The sequence below is a fragment of the Ascaphus truei genome, unplaced genomic scaffold, assembly GCF_040206685.1.
Source record: "Ascaphus truei isolate aAscTru1 unplaced genomic scaffold, aAscTru1.hap1 HAP1_SCAFFOLD_128, whole genome shotgun sequence".
NCBI classification, from domain to species: Eukaryota; Metazoa; Chordata; class Amphibia; order Anura; family Ascaphidae; genus Ascaphus; species Ascaphus truei.
This window is the reverse complement of record NW_027454154.1, coordinates 182920-195495: the sequence shown is the minus strand read 5'-3', so window position 1 is coordinate 195495 and position 12576 is coordinate 182920.

Here is a 12576-nt window from a genome sequence, read left to right as displayed (position 1 = left end):
TCTCTGCGCTCTCTCTCTCTGCGCTTTTTCTTTCTCTCTCTGTGCTCTTTCTTTCTCTCTCTGCGCTCTTTCTTTCTCTCTCTCTGTGCTCTTTTTCTCTCTCTGTGCTCTTTCTTTCTCTCTCTGCGCTCTTTCTTTCTCTCTCTCTCTGCGCTCTTTCTTCCTCTCTCTCTCTCTGCGCTCTTTCTTTCTCTGCGCTCTTTCTCTCTCTCTGCGCTTTTTCTTTCTCTCTCTCTGCGCTCTCGCTCTCTCTCTGCGCTTTCTCTCTCTGGGCTCTCTCTCTGTCTGCGCTCTCTCTCTCTCTCTCTCTGCGCTCTTTCTTTCTCTTTCTCTCTACGCTCTTTCTTTCTCTTTCTCTCTGCGCTCTTTCTCTCTCTCTCTACGCTCTTTCTCTCTCTCTCTGCGTTCTTTCATCCTCTCTCTCTTCGCTCTCTCTCTCTCTGCGTTCTTTCTTTCTTTCTCTCTGCGCTCTTTCTTTCTCTCTCTCTCTGCGCTCTTTCTTTTTCTCTCTCTGCGCTCTTTCTCTCGCTCTCTGCGCTCTTTCTCTCTCTCTCTGCGCTCTTTCTCTCTCTCTCTGCGCTCTTTCTTTCTCTCTCTGCGCTCTTTCTCTCTCTCTGCGCTCTTTCTCTCTCTCTGCGCTCTTTCTTTCTCTCTCTCTGCGCTCTTTCTTTCTCTCTCTCTGCGCTCTTTCTTTCTCTCTGCGCTCTTTCTTTCTCTCTGCGCACTTTCTTTCTCTCTCTCTGTGCTCTTTCTCTCTCTGTGCTCTTTCTTTCTCTCTGCGCTCTCTCTCTCTGCGCTCTCTCTCTCTCTGTGCTTTTTCTTTCTCTCTCTGCGCTCTTTCTTTCTCTCTCTGCGCTCTTTCTTTCTCTCTCTCTGTGCTCTTTTTCTCTCTCTGCGCTCTTTCTCTCTCTCTGCGCTCTTTCTTTCTCTCTGCGCTCTCTCTCTCTGCGCTCTCTCTCTCTGCGCTTTTTCTTTCTCTCTCTGCGCTCTTTCTTTCTCTCTCTGCGCTCTTTCTTTCTCTCTCTCTGTGCTCTTTTTCTCTCTCTGCGCTCTTTCTCTCTCTCTGCGCTCTTTCTTTCTCTCTCTGTGCTCTTTCTTTCTCTCTCTGCGCTCTCTCTCTCTGCGCTTTTTCTTTCTCTCTCTGTGCTCTTTCTTTCTCTCTCTGCGCTCTTTCTTTCTCTCTCTGTGCTCTTTTTCTCTCTCTGCGCTCTTTCTCTCTCTTTGCGCTCTTTCTTTCTCTCTCTGTGCTCTTTCTTTCTCTCTCTGCGCTCTTTCTTTCTCTCTCTCTCTGCGCTCTTTCTTCCTCTCTCTCTCTCTGCGCTCTTTCTTTCTCTGCGCTCTTTCTCTCTCTCTGCGCTTTTTCTTTCTCTCTCTCTGCGCTCTCTCTCTCTCTCTGCGCTTTCTCTCTCTCTGGGCTCTCTCTCTGTCTGCACTCTCTCTCTCTCTCTCTCTCTCTGCGCTCTTTCTTTCTCTTTCTCTCTGCGCTCTTTCTTTCTCTTTCTCTCTGCGCTCTTTCTCTCTCTCTCTACGCTCTTTCTCTCTCTCTCTGCGTTCTTTCATCCTCTCTCTCTTCGCTCTCTCTCTCTCTCTGCGTTCTTTCTTTCTTTCTCTCTATGCGCTCTTTCTTTCTCTCTCTCTCTGCGCTCTTTCTTTCTCTCTCTCTGCGCTCTTTCTCTCTCTCTCTGCGCTCTTTCTCTCTCTCTCTGCGCTCTTTCTCTCTCTCTCTGCGCTCTTTCTTTCTCTCTCTGCGCTCTTTCTCTCTCTCTCTGCGCTCTTTCTCTCTCTCTGCGCTCTTTCTTTCTCTCTCTCTGCGCTCTTTCTTTCTCTCTCTCTGCGCTCTTTCTTTCTCTCTGCGCTCTTTCTTTCTCTCTGCACACTTTCTTTCTCTCTCTCTGTGCTCTTTCTCTCTCTGCGCTCTTTCTTTCTCTCTGCGCTCTCTCTCTCTGCGCTCTCTCTCTCTGCGCTTTTTCTTTCTCTCTCTGCGCTCTTTCTTTCTCTCTCTGCGCTCTTTCTTTCTCTCTCTCTGTGCTCTTTTTCTCTCTCTGCGCTCTTTCTCTCTCTCTGCGCTCTTTCTTTCTCTCTCTGTGCTCTTTCTTTCTCTCTCTGCGCTCTTTCTTTCTCTCTCTCTCTGCGCTCTTTCTTCCTCTCTCTCTCTCTGCGCTCTTTCTTTCTCTGCGCTCTTTCTCTCTCTCTGCGCTCTTTCTTTCTCTCTCTCTGCGCTCTCTCTCTCTCTGCGCTCTCTCTCTCTGGGCTCTCTCTCTGTCTGCTCTCTCTCTCTCTCTCTGCTCTCTTTCTTTCTCTTTCTCTCTGCGCTCTTTCTCTCTCTCTCTACGCTCTTTCTCTCTGTCTCTGCGTTCTTTCATCCTCTCTCTCTGCGCTCTCTCTCTCTCTGCGCTCTTTCTTTCTTTCTCTCTCTGCGCTCTTTCTTTCTCTCTCTCTCTGCGCTCTTTCTTTCTCTCTCTCTGCGCTCTTTCTCTCTCTCTCTGCGCTCTTTCTGTCTCTCTCTGCGCTCTTTCTCTCTCTCTCTGCACTCTTTCTTTCTCTCTCTGCGCTCTTTCTCTCTCTCTCTGCGCTCTTTCTCTCTCTCTGCGCTCTTTCTTTCTCTGCGCTTTTTCTCTCTCTCTGCGCTCTTTCTTTATTTCTCTCTGCGCTCTCTCTCTGCGCTCTCTCTCTCTGTCTGCGCTCTCTCTCTTCGCTCTCTCTCTCTGCGCTCTTTCTTTCTCTCTCTATGCTCTCTTTCTCTCTCTGCGCTCTCTTTATCTCTCTCTGCGCTCTCTCTCTCTCTCTGCACTCTCTCTGTCTGTGCACTCTCTCTCTCTCTCTCTCTGCGCTCTTTCTCTCTCTCTGTCTCTGCTCTCTCTCTCTCTCTCTCTGCACTCTTTCTCTCTCTCTCTCTGCGCTCTTTCTCTCTCTCTCTGCGCTCTTTCTCTCTCTCTGCGCTCTTTCTTTCTCTGCGCTTTTTCTCTCTCTCTGCGCTCTTTCTTTATTTCTCTCTGCGCTCTCTCTCTGCGCTCTCTCTCTCTGTCTGCGCTCTCTCTCTTCGCTCTCTCTCTCTCTGCGCTCTTTCTTTCTCTCTCTATGCTCTCTTTCTCTCTCTGCGCTCTCTTTCTCTCTCTCTGCGCTCTCTCTCTCTCTCTGCACTCTCTCTCTGTCTGTGCTCTCTCTCTCTCTCTCTCTCTGCGCTCTTTCTCTCTCTCTGTCTCTGCTCTCTCTCTCTCTCTCTCTGCACTCTTTCTCTCTCTCTCGCTGCGCTATTTCTCTCTCTCTCTCTGCTCATTCTTTCTTTCTCTGCGCTCTTTCTTTCTCTCTCTGCGCTCTTTCTTTCTCTCTCTCTGCGCTCTTTCTTTCTCTCTCTCTGCGCTCTTTGTTTCTCTCTCTCTGCGCTCTTTCTTTCTCTCTCTCTGCGCTCTTTCTTTCTCTCTGCGCTCTTTCTTTCTCTCTGCACACTTTCTTTCTCTCTCTCTGCGCTCTTTCTCTCTCTGCGTTCTTTCTTTCTCTCTGCGCTCTCTCTCTCTGCGCTCTCTCTCTCTGCGCTTTTTCTTTCTCTCTCTGCGCTCTTTCTTTCTCTCTCTGCGCTCTTTCTTTCTCTCTCTCTGTGCTCTTTTTCTCTCTCTGCGCTCTTTCTCTCTCTCTGCGCTCTTTCTTTCTCTCTCTGTGCTCTTTCTTTCTCTCTCTGCGCTCTTTCTTTCTCTCTCTCTCTGCGCTCTTTCTTCCTCTCTCTCTCTCTGCGCTCTTTCTTTCTCTCTCTCTGCGCTCTTTCTCTCTCTCTCTGCGCTCTTTCTCTCTCTCTCTGCGCTCTTTCTCTCTCTCTCTGCGCTCTTTCTTTCTCTCTCTGCGCTCTTTCTTTCTCTCTCTCTCTGCGCTCTTTCTTTCTCTCACTCTGCGCTCTTTCTCTCTCTCTCTGCGCTCTTTCTCTCTCTCTCTGCGCTCTTTCTCTCTCTCTCTGCGCTCTTTCTTTCTCTCTCTGCGCTCTTTCTCTCTCTCTCTGCGCTCTTTCTCTCTCTCTGCGCTCTTTCTTTCTCTGCGCTTTTTCTCTCTCTCTGCGCTCTTTCTTTCTTTCTCTCTGCGCTCTCTCTCTGCGCTCTCTCTCTGTCTACGCTCTCTCTCTTCGCTCTCTCTCTCTCTGCGCTCTTTCTTTCTCTCTCTATGCTCTCTCTCTGCGCTCTCTCTCTCTCTCTGCGCTCTCTCTCTCTCTGCACTCTCTCTCTGTCTGTGCTCTCTCTCTCTCTCTCTCTGCGCTCTTTCTTCCTCTGTCTCTGCTCTCTCTCTCTCTCTCTCTCTCTCTGCACTCTTTCTCTCTCTCTCGCTGCGCTATTTCTCTCTCTCTCTCTGCTCATTCTCTCTTTCTCTGCGCTCTTTCTTTCTCTCTCTGCGCTCTTTCTTTCTCTCTGCGCTCTCTCTCTCTGCGCTCTCTCTCTCTGCGCTTTTTCTTTCTCTCTCTGCGCTCTTTCTTTCTCTCTCTCTGTGCTCTTTTTCTCTCTCTGCGCTTTTTCTCTCTCTCTGCGCTCTTTCTTTCTCTCTCTGTGCTCTTTCTTTCTCTCTCTGCGCTCTTTCTCTCTCTCTCTGCGCTCTTTCTCTCTCTCTGCGCTCTTTCTTTCTCTCTCTCTGCGCTCTTTCTTTCTCTCTCTCTGCGCTCTTTCTTTCTCTCTGCGCTCTTTCTTTCTCTCTGCGCACTTTCTTTCTCTCTCTCTGTGCTCTTTCTCTCTCTGCACTCTTTCTTTCTCTCTGCGCTCTCTCTCTCTGCGCTCTCTCTCTCTGCGCTTTTTCTTTCTCTCTCTGCGCTCTTTCTTTCTCTCTCTGCGCTCTTTCTTTCTCTCTCTCTGTGCTCTTTTTCTCTCTCTGCGCTCTTTCTCTCTCTCTCTGTGCTCTTTCTTTCTCTCTCTGCGCTCTCTCTCTCTGCGCTTTTTCTTTCTCTCTCTGTGCTCTTTCTTTCTCTCTCTGCGCTCTTTCTTTCTCTCTCTCTGTGCTCTTTTTCTCTCTCTGTGCTCTTTCTCTCTCTCTGCGCTCTTTCTTTCTCTCTCTGTGCTCTTTCTTTCTCTCTCTGCGCTCTTTCTTTCTCTCTCCGCTCTTTCTTCCTCTCTCTCTCTCTGCGCTCTTTCTTTCTCTGCGCTCTTTCTCTCTCTCTGCGCTTTTTCTTTCTCTCTCTCTGCGCTCTCTCTCTCTCTCTGCGCTTTCTCTCTCTGGGCTCTCTCTCTGTCTGCGCTCTCTCTCTCTCTCTCTCTGCGCTCTTTCTTTCTCTTTCTCTCTGCGCTCTTTCTTTCTCTTTCTCTCTGCGCTCTTTCTCTCTCTTTCTACGCTCTTTCTCTCTCTCTCTGCGTTCTTTCATCCTCTCTCTCTTCGCTCTCTCTCTCTCTCTCTGCGTTCTTTCTTTCTTTCTCTCTCTGCGCTCTTTCTTTCTCTCTCTCTCTGCGTTCTTTCTTTCTCTCTCTCTGCGCTCTTTCTCTCTCTCTCTGCGCTCTTTCTTTCTCTCTCTGCGCTCTTTCTCTCTCTCTGCGCTCTTTCTTTCTCTCTCTCTGCGCTCTTTCTTTCTCTCTCTCTGCGCTCTTTCTTTCTCTCTGCGCTCTTTCTTTCTCTCTGCGCACTTTCTTTCTCTCTCTCTGTGCTCTTTCTCTGTCTGCGCTCTTTCTTTCTCTCTGCGCTCTCTCTCTCTGCGCTCTCTCTCTCTGCGCTTTTTCTTTCTCTCTCTGCGCTCTTTCTTTCTCTCTCTGCGCTCTTTCTTTCTCTCTCTCTGTGCTCTTTTTCTCTCTCTGCGCTCTTTCTCTCTCTCTGCGCTCTTTCTTTCTCTCTCTGTGCTCTTTCTTTCTCTCTCTGCGCTCTTTCTTTCTCTCTCTCTCTGCGCTCTTTCTTCCTCTCTCTCTCTCTGCGCTCTTTCTTTCTCTCTCTCTGTGCTCTTTTTCTCTCTCTGCGCTCTTTCTCTCTCTCTGCGCTCTTTCTTTCTCTCTCTGTGCTCTTTCTTTCTCTCTCTGCGCTCTTTCTTTCTCTCTCTCTCTGCGCTCTTTCTTCCTCTCTCTCTCTCTGCGCTCTTTCTTTCTCTCTCTCTGCGCTCTTTCTCTCTCTCTCTGCGCTCTTTCTCTCTCTCTCTGCGCTCTTTCTCTCTCTCTCTGCGCTCTTTCTTTCTCTCTCTGCGCTCTTTCTTTCTCTCTCTCTCTGCGCTCTTTCTTTCTCTCACTCTGCGCTCTTTCTCTCTCTCTCTGCGCTCTTTCTCTCTCTCTCTGCGCTCTTTCTCTCTCTCTCTGCGCTCTTTCTTTCTCTCTCTGCGCTCTTTCTCTCTCTCTCTGCGCTCTTTCTCTCTCTCTGCGCTCTTTCTTTCTCTGCGCTTTTTCTCTCTCTCTGCGCTCTTTCTTTCTTTCTCTCTGCGCTCTCTCTCTGCGCTCTCTCTCTGTCTACGCTCTCTCTCTTCGCTCTCTCTCTCTCTGCGCTCTTTCTTTCTCTCTCTATGCTCTCTCTCTGCGCTCTCTCTCTCTCTCTCTGCGCTCTCTCTCTCTCTGCACTCTCTCTCTGTCTGTGCTCTCTCTCTCTCTCTCTCTGCGCTCTTTCTTCCTCTGTCTCTGCTCTCTCTCTCTCTCTCTCTCTCTCTCTCTCTGCACTCTTTCTCTCTCTCTCGCTGCGCTATTTCTCTCTCTCTCTCTGCTCATTCTCTCTTTCTCTGCGCTCTTTCTTTCTCTCTCTGCGCTCTTTCTTTCTCTCTGCGCTCTCTCTCTCTGCGCTCTCTCTCTCTGCGCTTTTTCTTTCTCTCTCTGCGCTCTTTCTTTCTCTCTCTCTGTGCTCTTTTTCTCTCTCTGCGCTTTTTCTCTCTCTCTGCGCTCTTTCTTTCTCTCTCTGTGCTCTTTCTTTCTCTCTCTGCGCTCTTTCTCTCTCTCTCTGCGCTCTTTCTCTCTCTCTGCGCTCTTTCTTTCTCTCTCTCTGCGCTCTTTCTTTCTCTCTCTCTGCGCTCTTTCTTTCTCTCTGCGCTCTTTCTTTCTCTCTGCGCACTTTCTTTCTCTCTCTCTGTGCTCTTTCTCTCTCTGCACTCTTTCTTTCTCTCTGCGCTCTCTCTCTCTGCGCTCTCTCTCTCTGCGCTTTTTCTTTCTCTCTCTGCGCTCTTTCTTTCTCTCTCTGCGCTCTTTCTTTCTCTCTCTCTGTGCTCTTTTTCTCTCTCTGCGCTCTTTCTCTCTCTCTCTGTGCTCTTTCTTTCTCTCTCTGCGCTCTCTCTCTCTGCGCTTTTTCTTTCTCTCTCTGTGCTCTTTCTTTCTCTCTCTGCGCTCTTTCTTTCTCTCTCTCTGTGCTCTTTTTCTCTCTCTGTGCTCTTTCTCTCTCTCTGCGCTCTTTCTTTCTCTCTCTGTGCTCTTTCTTTCTCTCTCTGCGCTCTTTCTTTCTCTCTCCGCTCTTTCTTCCTCTCTCTCTCTCTGCGCTCTTTCTTTCTCTGCGCTCTTTCTCTCTCTCTGCGCTTTTTCTTTCTCTCTCTCTGCGCTCTCTCTCTCTCTCTGCGCTTTCTCTCTCTGGGCTCTCTCTCTGTCTGCGCTCTCTCTCTCTCTCTCTCTGCGCTCTTTCTTTCTCTTTCTCTCTGCGCTCTTTCTTTCTCTTTCTCTCTGCGCTCTTTCTCTCTCTTTCTACGCTCTTTCTCTCTCTCTCTGCGTTCTTTCATCCTCTCTCTCTTCGCTCTCTCTCTCTCTCTCTGCGTTCTTTCTTTCTTTCTCTCTCTGCGCTCTTTCTTTCTCTCTCTCTCTGCGTTCTTTCTTTCTCTCTCTCTGCGCTCTTTCTCTCTCTCTCTGCGCTCTTTCTTTCTCTCTCTGCGCTCTTTCTCTCTCTCTGCGCTCTTTCTTTCTCTCTCTCTGCGCTCTTTCTTTCTCTCTCTCTGCGCTCTTTCTTTCTCTCTGCGCTCTTTCTTTCTCTCTGCGCACTTTCTTTCTCTCTCTCTGTGCTCTTTCTCTGTCTGCGCTCTTTCTTTCTCTCTGCGCTCTCTCTCTCTGCGCTCTCTCTCTCTGCGCTTTTTCTTTCTCTCTCTGCGCTCTTTCTTTCTCTCTCTGCGCTCTTTCTTTCTCTCTCTCTGTGCTCTTTTTCTCTCTCTGCGCTCTTTCTCTCTCTCTGCGCTCTTTCTTTCTCTCTCTGTGCTCTTTCTTTCTCTCTCTGCGCTCTTTCTTTCTCTCTCTCTCTGCGCTCTTTCTTCCTCTCTCTCTCTCTGCGCTCTTTCTTTCTCTGCGCTCTTTCTCTCTCTCTGCGCTCTTTCTTTCTCTCTCTCTGCGCTCTCTCTCTCTCTGCGCTCTCTCTCTCTGGGCTCTCTCTCTGTCTGCTCTCTCTCTCTCTCTCTGCTCTCTTTCTTTCTCTTTCTCTCTGCGCTCTTTCTCTCTCTCTCTACGCTCTTTCTCTCTGTCTCTGCGTTCTTTCATCCTCTCTCTCTGCGCTCTCTCTCTCTCTGCGCTCTTTCTTTCTTTCTCTCTCTGCGCTCTTTCTTTCTCTCTCTCTCTGCGCTCTTTCTTTCTCTCTCTCTGCGCTCTTTCTCTCTCTCTCTGCGCTCTTTCTGTCTCTCTCTACGCTCTTTCTCTCTCTCTCTGCGCTCTTTCTTTCTCTCTCTGCGCTCTTTCTCTCTCTCTCTGCGCTCTTTCTCTCTCTCTGCGCTCTTTCTTTCTCTCTCTCTGCGCTCTTTCTTTCTCTCTCTCTGCGCTCTTTCTTTCTCTCTGCGCTCTTTCTTTCTCTCTGCGCACTTTCTTTCTCTCTCTCTGTGCTCTTTCTCTGTCTGCGCTCTTTCTTTCTCTCTGCGCTCTCTCTCTCTGCGCTCTCTCTCTCTGCGCTTTTTCTTTCTCTCTCTGCGCTCTTTCTTTCTCTCTCTGCGCTCTTTCTTTCTCTCTCTCTGTGCTCTTTTTCTCTCTCTGCGCTCTTTCTCTCTCTCTGTGCTCTTTCTTTCTCTCTCTGTGCTCTTTCTTTCTCTCTCTGCGCTCTTTCTTTCTCTCTCTCTCTGCGCTCTTTCTTCCTCTCTCTCTCTCTGCGCTCTTTCTTTCTCTGCGCTCTTTCTCTCTCTCTGCGCTCTTTCTTTCTCTCTCTCTGCGCTCTCTCTCTCTCTGCGCTCTCTCTCTCTGGGCTCTCTCTCTGTCTGCTCTCTCTCTCTGCTCTCTTTCTTTCTCTCTCTCTCTGCGCTCTTTCTTCCTCTCTCTCTCTCTGCGCTCTTTCTTTCTCTGCGCTCTTTCTCTCTCTCTGCGCTCTTTCTTTCTCTCTCTCTGCGCTCTCTCTCTCTCTGCGCTCTCTCTCTCTGGGCTCTCTCTCTGTCTGCTCTCTCTCTCTGCGTTCTTTCATCCTCTCTCTCTGCGCTCCCTCTCTCTCTGCGCTCTTTCTTTCTTTCTCTCTCTGCGCTCTTTCTTTCTCTCTCTCTCTGCGCTCTTTCTTTCTCTCTCTCTGCGCTCTTTCTCTCTCTCTCTGCGCTCTTTCTGTCTCTCTCTACGCTCTTTCTCTCTCTCTGCGCTCTTTCTGTCTCTCTCTACGCTCTTTCTCTCTCTCTGCGCTCTTTCTTTCTCTGCGCTTTTTCTCTCTCTCTGCGCTCTTTCTTTCTTTCTCTCTGCGCTCTCTCTCTGTGCTCTCTCTCTCTGTCTGCGCTCTCTCTCTTCGCTCTCTCTCTCTCTGCGCTCTTTCTTTCTCTCTCTATGCTCTCTCTCTGCGCTCTCTCTCTCTCTCTGCGCTCTCTCTCTCTCTCTGCACTCTCTCTCTGTCTGTGCTCTCTCTCTCTCTCTCTCTCTCTGCGCTCTTTCTTCCTCTGTCTCTGCTCTCTCTCTCTCTCTCTCTCTCTCTCTCTGCACTCTTTCTCTCTCTCTCTCACTGCGCTATTTCTCTCTCTCTCTCTGCTCATTCTCTCTTTCTCTGCGCTCTTTCTTTCTCTCTCTGCGCTCTTTCTTTCTCTCTCTCTGCGCTCTTTCTTTCTCTCTCTCTGCGCTCTTTGTTTCTCTCTCTCTGCGCTCTTTCTTTCTCTCTCTCTGCGCTCTTTCTTTCTCTCTGCGCTCTTTCTTTCTCTCTGCACACTTTCTTTCTCTCTCTCTGCGCTCTTTCTCTCTCTGCGTTCTTTCTTTCTCTCTGCGCTCTCTCTCTCTGCGCTCTCTCTCTCTGCGCTTTTTCTTTCTCTCTCTGCGCTCTTTCTTTCTCTCTCTGCGCTCTTTCTTTCTCTCTCTCTGTGCTCTTTTTCTCTCTCTGCGCTCTTTCTCTCTTTCTGCGCTCTTTCTTTCTCTCTCTGCGCTCTTTCTCTCTCTCTCTGCGCTCTTTCTCTCTCTCTGCGCTCTTTCTTTCTCTCTCTCTGCGCTCTTTCTTTCTCTCTCTCTGCGCTCTTTCTTTCTCTCTGCGCTCTTTCTTTCTCTCTGCGCACTTTCTTTCTCTCTCTCTGTGCTCTTTCTCTCTCTGCGCTCTTTCTTTCTCTCTGCGCTCTCTCTCTCTGCGCTCTCTCTCTCTGTGCTTTTTCTTTCTCTCTCTGCGCTCTTTCTTTCTCTCTCTGCGCTCTTTCTTTCTCTCTCTCTGTGCTCTTTTTCTCTCTCTGCGCTCTTTCTCTCTCTCTGCGCTCTTTCTTTCTCTCTCTGTGCTCTTTCTTTCTCTCTCTGCGCTCTTTCTCTCTCTCTCTGCGCTCTTTCTCTCTCTCTGCGCTCTTTCTTTCTCTCTCTCTGCGCTCTTTCTTTCTCTCTCTCTGTGCTCTTTCTTTCTCTCTGCGCTCTTTCTTTCTCTCTGCGCACTTTCTTTCTCTCTCTCTGTGCTCTTTCTCTCTCTGCACTCTTTCTTTCTCTCTGCGCTCTCTCTCTCTGCGCTCTCTCTCTCTGCGCTTTTTCTTTCTCTCTCTGCGCTCTTTCTTTCTCTCTCTGCGCTCTTTCTTTCTCTCTCTGTGTGCTCTTTTTCTCTCTCTGCGCTCTTTCTCTCTCTCTGCGCTCTTTCTTTCTCTCTCTGTGCTCTTTCTTTCTCTGTCTGCGCTCTCTCTCTCTGCGCTTTTTCTTTCTCTCTCTGTGCTCTTTCTTTCTCTCTCTGCGCTCTTTCTTTCTCTCTCTCTGTGCTCTTTTTCTCTCTCTGCGCTCTTTCTCTCTCTCTGCGCTCTTTCTTTCTCTCTCTGTGCTCTTTCTTTCTCTCTCTGCGCTCTTTCTTTCTCTCTCTCTCTGCGCTCTTTCTTTCTCTCTCTCTCTCTGCGCTCTTTCTTTCTCTGCGCTCTTTCTCTCTCTCTGCGCTTTTTCTTTCTCTCTCTCTGCGCTCTCTCTCTCTCTCTGCGCTTTCTCTCTCTGGGCTCTCTCTCTGTCTGCGCTCTCTCTCTCTCTCTCTCTGCGCTCTTTCTTTCTCTTTCTCTCTGCGCTCTTTCTTTCTCTTTCTCTCTGCGCTCTTTCTCTCTCTCTCTACGCTCTTTCTCTCTCTCTCTGCGTTCTTTCATCCTCTCTCTCTTCGCTCCCTCTCTCTCTCTCTGCGTTCTTTCTTTCTTTCTCTCTATGCGCTCTTTCTTTCTCTCTCTCTCTGCGCTCTTTCTTTCTCTCTCTCTGCGCTCTTTCTCTCTCTCTCTGCGCTCTTTCTCTCTCTCTCTGCGCTCTTTCTCTCTCTCTCTGCGCTCTTTCTTTCTCTCTCTGCGCTCTTTCTCTCTCTCTGCGCTCTTTCTTTCTCTCTCTCTGCGCTCTTTCTTTCTCTCTCTCTGCGCTCTTTCTTTCTCTCTGCGCTCTTTCTTTCTCTCTGCACACTTTCTTTCTCTCTCTCTGCGCTCTTTCTCTCTCTGCGTTCTTTCTTTCTCTCTGCGCTCTCTCTCTCTGCGCTCTCTCTCTCTGCGCTTTTTCTTTCTCTCTCTGCGCTCTTTCTTTCTCTCTCTGCGCTCTTTCTTTCTCTCTCTCTGTGCTCTTTTTCTCTCTCTGCGCTCTTTCTCTCTCTCTGCGCTCTTTCTCTCTCTCTTTGCTCTTTTTCTCTCTCTGCGCTCTTTCTCTCTCTCTGCGCTCTTTCTTTCTCTCTCTGTGCTCTTTCTTTCTCTCTCTGCGTTCTTTCTTTCTCTCTCTCTCTGCGCTCTTTCTTCCTCTCTCTCTCTCTCTGCGCTCTTTCTTTCTCTGCGCTCTTTCTCTCTCTCTGCGCTCTTTCTTTCTCTCTCTCTGCGCTCTCTCTCTCTGCGCTTTCTCTCTCTGGGCTCTCTCTCTGTCTGCGCTCTCTCTCTCTCTCTCTGCGCTCTTTCTTTCTCTTTCTCTCTGCGCTCTTTCTCTCTCTCTCTACGCTCTTTCTCTCTCTCTCTGCGTTCTTTCATCCTCTCTCTCTGCGCTCTCTCTCTCTCTCTGCGTTCTTTCTTTCTTTCTCTCTCTGCGCTCTTTCTTTCTCTCTCTCTCTGCACTCTTTCTTTCTCTCTCTCTGCACTCTTTCTCTCTCTCTCTGCGCTCTTTCTCTCTCTCTCTGCGCTCTTTCTCTCACTCTCTGCGCTCTTTCTCTCTCTCTGCGCTCTTTCTTTCTCTCTGCGCTCTTTCTTTCTCTCTCTCTGCGCTCTTTCTTTCTCTCTGCGCTCTTTCTTTCTCTCTGCGCACTTTCTTTCTCTCTCTCTGCGCTCTCTCTCTCTGCGCTCTCTCTCTCTGCGCTTTTTCTTTCTCTCTCTGCGCTCTTTCTTTCTCTCTCTGCGCTCTTTCTTTCTCT